The sequence below is a fragment of the Bos taurus genome, chromosome X (assembly GCF_002263795.3).
Source record: "Bos taurus isolate L1 Dominette 01449 registration number 42190680 breed Hereford chromosome X, ARS-UCD2.0, whole genome shotgun sequence".
NCBI classification, from domain to species: domain Eukaryota; kingdom Metazoa; phylum Chordata; class Mammalia; order Artiodactyla; family Bovidae; genus Bos; species Bos taurus.
This window is the reverse complement of record NC_037357.1, coordinates 62966273-62977603: the sequence shown is the minus strand read 5'-3', so window position 1 is coordinate 62977603 and position 11331 is coordinate 62966273. Positions and strand designations below refer to the sequence as shown.

Below are 11331 nucleotides of genomic sequence, written 5' to 3'. Positions count from 1 at the left end.
CCAAAGAAAACAATCATAGTGATAGTTGCCATTCTGGCCTCCTCCCTGTATTTTTAACCGTGGAGAAGGACGAGTGAGCACCTGCCTACTAGATTTTAGATTGAAATTATTTCTTGAACAAATCAGGATTCTTTATACTATGGCAGAATAAACCTTCTGAAAATGGCTGGGTGAGACTCCCCTAGCAGCTGTGTCCATACTCTGATCATGATGCTTTACTTAAAAAACAAATTCCTCATGGAACTTGTAAATAGAATTTAACAATGCATACAGTTTAGTCATCAGTAATTGCATTCGAAATTTTTTTTCCACGTCATTCTATCTCAATAGAAGTAAATAAAAGTTTGGTCAGAATATTCATAGAGCTATTTTTTGGTAACAAGAAAAGCCATTTATTTTTCTTTTCACAATAAAAATAATGTACAAAATGAATATTCATTTATGGAGCTGCTCAAGCAAAAGTAAAACCCCAAACCTTAAAGATCATCAAGGATATTCATTCTTAGAATATTATTGAAAGAGATGACATAGTATTAGGTACTGTAATGAGATAATATTACATCATGGCCAAAAACATTACAAATGATCACTTTTAAAGTTGTTTAAGAATTCCATTTACAACATATTTGATCTATGTATTTACTAACTTACAGGCCCAGGGAATGTACATCTCATGCCTCTGCATTTCATTAATGGATAGTGACAGATGCTGTTAAATCCCTATTTGAAGGTATTAAAACTGACAAACTTTGTCCCTTAAATTATGAATTTCTTTATTGTATTGAACTGTCAGGCTGTTTTGTTGCTGCCTGTCAACTTATTCACAATACACGGTTCAGGAAATGAGTGGGCTCACATGAGCTCATCTGAGAGGGCACTCCCCATTTATGAAATTCTCTAAGTAGGTTTGTTTAGAAAAATCAGTGAAACATTCCATTTAATCAGTCATTTCCTCCTGCTTTAAAAAGACAAAGTAATAGTTTGGCTATCTGATACAAAGAACTGACTCTAAAAAAGACCCTTATGCTGGGAAAGATTGAGGGCAGGAGGAGAAGGGGGTGACAGAGGATGAGATGATTTCATGCATCATTGACTCAATGGGCATGCATTTGAGCAAACTCCAGGAGATAGTGAAGGACAGGGAAGCCTGGCATGCTGCAGTTCATGAGGTCAGCAAGTGTCAGACATGACTAAGTGAATGAACAACAACAAATCTATTTATAGCTTTGTTACAGAGCCCACTGGGTTGCTCTGAAACACCATGGATGCAGATCTATCTTCTTATGATGCTTTCTATCCTAGAAAAGTTTCATGTCTATTCAGGAAGAAAGAAAGTACCCATCATCTTGTTAGTCTCAAGTCAGTTATTACACTCATTCTCCCTTAAGCCAACCTTGGATATTTTCAATTGCAATTGTATTGCCGTTTTTAAAAACAAGTTTGCCTTGCTCAGAAGTCTGAGCTTTTCAGGTTATCTATGGCTGGGTATCCCTCCGGATCTGTGTGACTTACCATCTTCATTTTCCTTCACTTTTCTTATGCCTGGCCCCTTTCAACAGCTGTCTCTGTAAGGTGTCACCAGTCTCTAGAAGTTTGGGAATGAGGCATAGAATTTGGATCACACTCTTATTTTACCAAAACAATGGTTAAACATACTCATACAGAAAATGAGTAGAGGTTTGAATTGTGTTTACTTTTACATCCTGAAATAATTGAGGAAATAATTTACTTCCAAATTTGGCCTTAATTTTAAAATACACTTAGTGAGTGATGTCTGTGGATTAATTTTTCAATACAATGTCAAGTGATTCCATATGCCTTTTGCTTTTCCTTTTCCCACTTCCCCACTTTTAGTCAGAAGTTTTTGAAGTTTAAATATTTTATAAATCAAGGTGTAGATACTCTACTATTACTGGTAGAATAAAGCAGATTGATTTCAAATTTACGAGCAGTATATTTGAACAGACAGACTCTCAGTGATTTACTTACAACTCTATTTTCAGCTCCTGTCAGTTTTCAGCTGCTTGTATCTCTGATTTAATAATGTTTTATGTATTGCTTTCCCTTGTAGCTCAGTTGGTAAAGAATCTTTCTGCAGTGCAGGGGACCTGGGTTCAATCCCTGGGTTGAGAAGATCCCCTGGATAAGGAAATGGCAACCCACTCCAGTATCCTTGCCTGGAAAATCTCATGGACAGAGGAGCCTGGTGGGCTGCAATCCATGGGGTTGCAAAGAGTCGGGCACAACTGAGCGACTAACACTTACTTAGTACATTTACAGATTTAAATGTATAGGAGTATGTATTTCTGAAGAAAAATTCACTGATAATTTAAATTTTCAATGGGACTACCTGGAGAGCTATTATAAATTTCTTAAGACTTGGAATTCACTTGGAACATTTTCCTGAAAGGACTTCAGTTTTCTGTTCCATGCATGCTAAGCTGCTAGCCTGCATGCATGCTAAGTCACTTCAGTCATATCTGACTCTTGGCAACCCTATGGACTATATGCCACCAGGCTCCTCTGTCCATGGGATTCTCCAGGCAAGAATACTGGAGTGAGTTGCAATTTCTTTCTTCAAGGGATCGAACCTGCATCTCTTACATCTCCTGCATTGGCAGGTGGGTTCTTTACCAGTAGCACCACCTGGGAAGCCCTAACCATGCAAAAATAAGGGGAAACCCCTTATAGCAATGTTTGCACCATTCTATGTGTAAAGTTACAATATGGAGAAAATAAATATCCTCAGTTCTAAATTCAATAATTTGCTTTCCTTGCAGCAGTCATTTATGATCAAACGTCTATTATAGCTCCTCTTTCTTCTGTTACTTCTGTTTTTCATTCAACTATTCTTTATAAAATCTTGACTTCTCTCTGTTTCATCCCCTCCCACTGCAACCATGACCACCACTAACAATACTGAAGGCAAACAGGCGAACTTGCAGCTAGATTTAAATATATTCTGGCACTTCTACCAAAAACAATTTGTCTCTGTTTTATGACCTGCCAAACATAAATGAACTAAGTAACAACTTTAAAGTTATTACTATCTGATCTTGTATTTTATATCTACTATCTGAAGAGTCTCAGATTTATTTTTGGATAGTATTCCACAATTTTAAAGACAGAATAAATATTAGATCAGTAAAAAAATTTTCTCTTGCTCCTCGGATTCTTTTTAGACTAGATTTACCTCCAGCTTCTCAAATTAATGGGGCGGAGCATCCATGTGCAGAAGGGATGTATAATCCATTCTGATGATTTAGGACCACTTTCCCCTCTCCTTGCAATAGGAAACACTGTCAAAGGAACTGGGCCTACAGCCTTGAACCTGCTGGATTCACAGAAGACATATCAGCCTCCTTGAGTTGGTAGAGTACTTTGTTCAGTTGCTATAACTTTCTCTCCAGAGAGCATCATCTGTCCTTATAGATTAGAACTGGGAACAGAGCAAGCTCTCTGATATCAGAATGGGGAATAGCCCTGCCTCAGTTGTGAGAAGTGACAAAGGAGACCGGTGCATGGGATCCAGTTTTGCCAGCTGAGCTGATTGGAGACTTGATTACTGGTAGCACAAGAGCAGTTTTCACACTATGAAAATATGCAATACCAGCTTCTCCTGGAAGGGTCCCCAGCCATTCTGGGATTGCATCATTATCAGAAGGAAAGAAAATATGGCCTGAATCCAATTAGGAAATAAAGGAATTTGCTGGGAAAAGTTTCAAGTCAACTTAACAAATGTTTGCTGGTTTGGGTTCACTTACCAGCAATAAATACTTTTTTGACAGAGAAGAAGCACACGATCCCAAGCTGTTTAACAACAATGTCCCTGGAAACACAGGTGATGGGAGTCATTGCTATGGAAGTAGAGCAGGAAAGGAACTTTAGAAATTCTTTCCATAGTCCTTAGTAGAGTCCCTTGCCCAAAGTAATCTCACCATAAACTGAGGAATGGATGAATCTAATTTGCTCCTTTTTTTTTTTTTACAGGTGAAGGAAATAAAGCCAAAGGGAAGAAGCAATTTACTCAGTAACATAAAGTTGACCAGTGGCAAAGCCAGGATAAAAGACCAGAATTTCTAAGTCCTTAGTGATTGTTCTTTCTACCACACTCTTCTTTGTATTCTGTCATTTTCACTGTTGATTGATCAGCAGTGAACTGTAATCATCTCCATCCCTAGAACTTTGTCCATGTGACTTCATGCCTGCAAGGTCTCTAATAGAGCAACTACTTAAACTAGCCTCAACAGCTCTAATCCACATCCACTTATCTATCTGAGTTCCCACAGTACTTATTGCCTGTACCACATATTTAGAATTTTAATGCAAAGAAATATGGATTATTTTGCAATAATTATGTATAAATTTCTTTTGTTATTAATAAGTTTGTATGCTCCTCTGGGTAAGAGACATTTGCTTATAGTTCTTTCACATATGTCAGCATCTAACTCTTAGGTTTGTATGGGTGCAGAAAAAAATAGAATAAGCATGTAACTTAGCTCCAAACAGGGACACTTTTGAATGTCAAAGAAAGTATTTATATTTGCTTAATAAGTGTAAACTGTAGCTATACTGGACAAACTGGAAAATATGGTCTCCCTAACAGCAGTCGATGACTTGCTCAACACACGTTCAATTAGAATCAGTCATTGATGATTGTGCAATTGTCCAACTATGGGACATATAGTTTACCTTATTACACTGAGTGGAATTATTTCTACAGTAGTAATCACTGAAAAATCATGAACATTGTGGAATTCTATTTACTGAATAAGTATACATATGTGTTATTTATAAGTTATGAATATGTCCACAAAATATTCATTTGTTGCCTTAAAGTTGTAAGGATAAAGTTAAATGGAAAATTTCTGTTGGTCGAGTTTTAATCATTTCCGTATTGAACATGTGAACTGAGTGAAAAAAAAATGACATTCTAATTCTTTCCTGATGGTAAAATATGAAATCTGATGGCTTTCATGTTGGGTAGGTGAGGCAGGATGCTGTTAGGAGCTATGGACAAAAAGGCCTAAATTGGAAGTTTAAAAATAGATTTAAATGTAAACACTCTATTCAAAAATGTCAAGACACATAGTGATTCTTTTGGGATAAAATATGGAGACATTAATAATGGAAACAAAGTCCATGATAAATTTATATACAACAAATGACTGACTAAAATTTTATAGCATTTACCCACCATCACACTATATATTAACTTAATGAAATAAATCTTTACTTTGATGTGTTAAGAAATAAACAAGTTTTTTGATACAATTTTCAAAATGTAAATATGTATTTTTCTCTTCAGATATGTAATGCTTCCAGACATCCCAAACAGAACAGTCAATAATTTTGATTTATTAATATTTCCAAATTAGAGGTTTAGTGATAAAAATTCCCTGCAGCAGAATGAATATTAAGCAGCTTGAACAATGGCAGTTACACCATCTGCTTCAGATAGAAATTTGCTGTCTTGACAGTAACAAAGGACAAATAGGCAAAACAGATAACATCAGGCCAGCAAGAGGGTAAATGCAACACGGGAAGCAGCATTTCCTAGATAAATTGCATTTCCTTTTGAATACTACAGTCTATACTAAAGAACACTTCATTCAACTGTAAGCAGATGTTTATCAAAGAGAATTCATACTCTTTATCACAAAAATTGCTTTATATTATGAGATAATCTAAATAATCATACTTTTCAATCCTCAAAATTTTTAATGAAATTAAAGTACACAAGCAAGAAAAGAAAATAATTACATGGGAAACAAAATAGCATGTTGCCCTTAGGAAAAATTCTGAGAAGAGACATTATATTGACAGATTCTCATCTACCCACATGGACTTCCAAGACAAGACCCTAGATTACACTGTTTTAGGAAACTAAGTTTTAAAAATCTATTTATGTCAGAGAGTGTTTTGCCTATGTAAGAAACGAGTTGCCAGTCCAGGTTCGATACACGATACTGGATGCTTGGGGCTAGTGCACTGGGACGACCCAGAGGGATGGTATGGGGAGGGAGGAGGGAGGAGGGTTCAGGATGGGGAACACATGTATACCTGTGGCGGATTCATTTTGATATTTGGCAAAACTAATACAATTATGTAAAGTTTAAAAATAAAATAAAATTTAAAAAAATAAATAAATAAAAATCTATTTAAAAGACTGTCTCCCCACATCCTGTTATCAGTGTAATATCTGTGTATATGTCTGGGGAGGTGTAGTGAAAGTCACTCAGTTGTGTCTGACTCTTTGTGACCCCATGGACTATATAGTCCATGGAATTCTCCAGGCCAGAATACTGGAGTGGGTAGCTTTTCTCTTCTCCAGGGGATCTTCCCAACCCAGGGACTGAACCCAGGTCTCCCACATTGCAGGTGGATTCTTTACCAGCTGAGCCACCAGGGAAGCCCAAGTATACTGGAGTGACTAGCCTATACCTTCTCCAGTCAATCTTCCTGACCCAGGAATTGAACCAGGGTCTCCTGCATTGCAGGCAGATTTTTCACCAGCTGAGCTACCACGAAAGCCTGGGGAAGTGTGGAGGGATGTTCAAATAGCATTTGTTCTGCATTAAAATAATAAGGGGAAAATAAAACTTACCATTGTCACACATTAATTCACAAGGTTAGTAGATCATATGAATATCTTGCCATATGTCTAAGAATTTTATTTTCATTTTTTTTAAAAGAGGCCAATTTCTGGAATCTCAGAAAAAGGAAATTTACATAAAGGCACATGGCCCATTTTCTCCTTCCATTTTGTATCACTCACATAGTTGATGTTCAGATTTGTTTCATCTTTGGTTCAGTAGTGGCAGTAAAGATGACAGTTGAAAGACAGTTGAAAGAAAATTTAAAATACATACAATATGAAAAGTCAATTCCTTCCAATTTTCAGAAAAAAAATGTGTCATAGTTTTTATTTGGTCTTGTATTTCAGTCAATAAGGATTTATTTGTGCTGAGTCGCTTCAGTCGTGTCTGACTTTTTGTGATCCCATGGACTGCTGCCCACCAGACTCCTCTGACCATGGAATTTTCCAGGCAAGAATACTGGAGTGGGTTGCCATTTCCTACTCCAGGGGATCTTCCCAACCTGGGGATTGAACCCGCATTTCTTACATCTCCTGCATTGTCAGGTAGGTTCTTTATCACTAGCACCACCTGAGAAACCCTCATCTGAAGTTTTAAATTTAAATAAAAAGATTGATTAAGTTCAACATGTATTTTTCACTGATACATTTCATCTCAATTGTATGAAAATAGTAAAATTATAATGAGCTGCAAGTTTTGTACATTATTTTACAGTGTTGGTCTAATTATGAAAATGTTGTCATGACCTAAGGTTAGACCTGTAAGCCCAATGTCCCTGATGGTTGAGGATGCTAAAGACATTTCCTAAGAAGGCAAGTTACCTTCCACAATTTTAATACACACAAAAAATATGATGTCTTACTTCAAAATACTCAGTTAAGTAACTTACCATGAATTCATCTCTCACAAACTAATCTTTCCTGGATTTTAAATGAGTTTTCAGTTTATGTTTTACTTGCCACAGAAAATAGTGCCATATTTATGTGGTACTAAAACAGGGTGTTTAATTTTCTAGATCTTTCTTCAAGTCCTGGTTATAAGAATTAATGAGTGATTTCACAGGTAACTTAAGTGAATTTTTCTGTCAGTATTTATTGAGCTTCTACTTAATGCAAGTTACAGGGCTAGGGGCTACAGTAAATACTAAGACGTATGAGAATATAGGGTCTTTGCTTTCAAAGAGCTAACAACTTAGCTCATAACAACATAAATGAGTACAAAAAAGTGGGAAACTGGTTATTGCCAAATGATGGGGATTTGAGTATTCAAAGATATTATGAAGGAAAGAAGGGGCTAGGAATGGGTCCTGAGCATAGATCTAAATTACAAGAAATAGAGAAGAAATTCTGTCAGCACTAGGCTTAAGCAGACTTTTACACTATCTGCAGGGAATGAAGAGGCAGGGGAAGGCTAGTTTGTCAGGAAACTGGTAAGGATATGGGGCAAATAAAATACACAGGAGCCCAAATTTGTAAGATAATTATAATCTCAATTTTGTCACATCAAGAGGAGAGAACAATTTCTCTCTCCTGTCCTAGCACTTAATGGGCAATTTGCCAGGGAATTTAAATAAATTTATCTTGTAATGTTGTCACCATGAGAATCTTAGATCATTCCAGTACTGTCAAGCTTATTTTATGTACTTTGGACACTGAGTCTTTGAGGGTTAATGTGAATTGCTAAGAGCTACACAGCTAGTAATTATGATGATAATAAACAATAATGGTGACAACATTTATTGAGCACCTGCTATTAAGCTGATTTAGACATAGTCACTGTTATCTGGTAGTAGAAGATACTGAGCTGCTTGCTTGATCTCTCCACCTCCTCACTTTTCTTCAGCAGGGTCCCAGGACCCTGGAGATGTGTACCCACCTGCATGCAGGAGTAGCCTACAGTGTGACTCTCCCAGCTTTCCAGAGGGATTTATTTTTGCACTGTTCTACGCCCAGTTGGTCAAGGAGGAGCCCAGTGGGTCATTTGCCAGTGCTGTTGACAGTGGAGCTAGGGTTGGGACCCTGTGTTTTATGCCGAAGGACCAGCTTGAAAGAGGGTGTGGATAGGAGACCTGGAATATTGCAGGATCCATTGCTTCATTCCATCAGCATGATGACCACACATGGGTCAGCTTCAGTTGAAAGAAATGTGAGCTTAGAATCAAGCAGATCTGGGTTCAGAATCCAGGAACTAGCCCTAGAACCTTGGAAACTTGCTAAAGCCCTCTTGGCTTGTGTTCCCTTATATGTTAAATGGGGCCAATAATAACCACTTCATTGCCTGTTAACTCTTGGGAGAGTTAGCAGAAATAACTTGTAGAGTCCAGTCCAGTACCTGACATTACGTGTTTTCAGTGAAAGTCAAAGTTGCTCAGTCATGTCCGACACTTTGTGACCACATGGACTATACAATCCATGGAATTCTCCAGGCTAGAATACTGGAATGGGTAGCCTTTCCCTTCTCTAGGGGATCTTCCCAACCCAGGGATTGAACCCAGGTCTCCTGCATTGCAGGTGGATTCTTTACCATCTGAGCTATCAGGGAAGCCCAGATGTTCAATAAATAACAGTTGTTGTCACAAATGAATGTCTCCCGTGTCACCAATGGCAATTCTCTTTCAAACTACCAGAAATTAGTTAAAATTTTTTGGACTTTTTTTTAGTTGATAATTCTACATTTTCTACTTGTCTTTTAATTTTTTTACAAAAAGCCAAGTTGCTTTACATTGGACCACCAGGGAAATCCCTATACCTAATTGTTTATGTTGGCTTAAATGTTGAATATGACTGTTTAAAGTTGCCTAAAGTTTCCTGATGAGAATTTGTAGATCATTACTTTGAAATTATGTAAAAGACAAAGACACATTTTTTCCTATGCATTTGGAGGGAACTCATTCTCCCAAGTATACAAAACAGAAAACTGTCCATTTTCTGCACCTCCCATTTTTTCTCCTGGTTGTGACTAAAAATTTATCACTTGAAGCAGACATTGGAAAATAATCATTACTACTTCTTTCATTATTTGCTTCATGAAGTTATTGATAAAATTCTATGAACCAAGCCCTAGTCTAAATGTATAATGTTCCTATTTTTAAAAAGCCTATCTCTTCTAGTTTTTCCCTAGCTTATGCTGCCTTACCAAATGATGCCCCATTTGGTAGCTTGGGAGCTCAGCCATTCTAGACTTTGAGAAATAATCTGACTGTAAGTGCATAGTGTTAATCACTCAGTTGTGTCCAGCTCTTTGTGACCCCAGGGACTGCTGCCCACCAGGCTCCTCTTTCCATAGGATTTTCCAGGCAAGGATACTGGAGTGGGTTGCCAACTCCTTCTCCAGGGGATCTTCCTAACCCAGGGATCGAACCTAGGTCTCCTGCACTGCAGGTGGATTTTTTACCATCTGAGCTATGAAGGAAGCCCATAAGTGCATAATGAAAGTGAAAGTGAAGTCGCTTGGTCGTGTCTGACTCTTCTTGACCCCATGAACTGTAGCCTATCAGGATCCTCCGTCCATGGGATTTTCCAAGCAAGAGTACTGGAATGGGTTGCCATTTCCTTCTCCAGGGGATCTTCCTGACCCAGGGATTGAACCTGGGTCTCCTGCATTGTAGGCAGATGCTTTACCATCTGAGCCACCAGGGAAGTCCCCATAAGTGCATAAGACTGGATTAATTATAACCATTGGTATGTGAATCACCATTATCATTTCAGCAAACATGGCTCCATTGGTAAAATTGGTTAATCAATCAAAAACTAAAACAATATATTGTATACACATTGTGAATATTCAGTTTTAGGAGATAATGCCAACTTTTCCATCAAGTAGTTGTATAACGTATACTTCTGCTAGTAATGCATAGTTGTTGATCTACATTCCCTCAAATGCCTGGTTCTTTCAAACTTTAAAAATGTTATCAGTACAGAAGGTATAAAAAGTTCGATTTCCTTCTTGCCTGCCCTCCCTGGATAAGGAAGTTCCATTACGGAAATTGAGGTTTAGAACTTTTCCTACATACCTGAAACCAAATGGAATCAAATACATGAACATTCTCAGCAAAATGAGAATTACTGGTGATATTCTAGGCCTGTTGTGGTGAAAGGTTTTTAAAATTGAGGAGGAAGAAAACAATTTAAAAATAAGCAGTACCCAATTTAAGAGCTGAACTCCAAGAGTTGGTGATGGACAGGGAGGCCTGGCATGTTGCGATTCATGGGGTCGCGAAGAATCGGACACGACTGAGCGACTGATATGATCTGATCTGAATTTAAGAGCAGAAGACAAAGTGTACTCCAAAATTTACAGTGCAGTGAGGCTTATCTGTGACTCATAAAGAACATATTTTCCTGCCTAAAATTCTAGAATAATGGCAAATTGAAATATGAATTTGCACTTGTTTCTGTTTTTCCAGTAAAGGATACTTATTTCTAAACTGTTGGTTAACCTGTTAGAATATAGATACTCTCTTCAATGTGCTATTTGATGGATATAAACATAAAAACATGGAAAATAACATGAGACAAACTATTAAAAATATGGGTTCTAACAAATCACATTTTGTTCAGAAGACTATTCATTTGTGAAGTTGTGGTCCCATTTCATTCATCATGTCAAAAATATGTGTTCATTATACCACAATTTTGAAAAGTTGTTGCAGTTTCCCATAGTAACTGTTTTATATATAAGTATGATTGCAGTAGCCTTAATGCTAAATTATAATATTACTTTCAATATACAT

At 37.2% G+C, this 11331-nt stretch overlaps 3 non-coding genes across 3 annotated transcripts; all 3 read right to left on the bottom strand.

Annotated features, from left to right (window-relative positions):
- MIR764 (microRNA mir-764) lies at nucleotides 1–95 on the bottom strand. Its single transcript, NR_031235.1, has one exon. It is a non-coding gene; the product is annotated as a microRNA mir-764 (primary transcript).
- Nucleotides 96–8462: 8367 nt separating this feature from the next.
- Nucleotides 8463–8591, bottom strand: LOC112445256 (small nucleolar RNA SNORA35). The gene has a single exon (XR_003033622.1). It is a non-coding gene; the product is annotated as a small nucleolar RNA SNORA35 (small nucleolar RNA).
- Nucleotides 8592–10164: 1573 nt separating this feature from the next.
- Nucleotides 10165–10237, bottom strand: TRNAC-ACA (transfer RNA cysteine (anticodon ACA)). The gene has a single exon. It is a non-coding gene; the product is annotated as a tRNA-Cys (tRNA).
- Between the last annotated feature and the right edge of the window lie 1094 nt (nucleotides 10238–11331).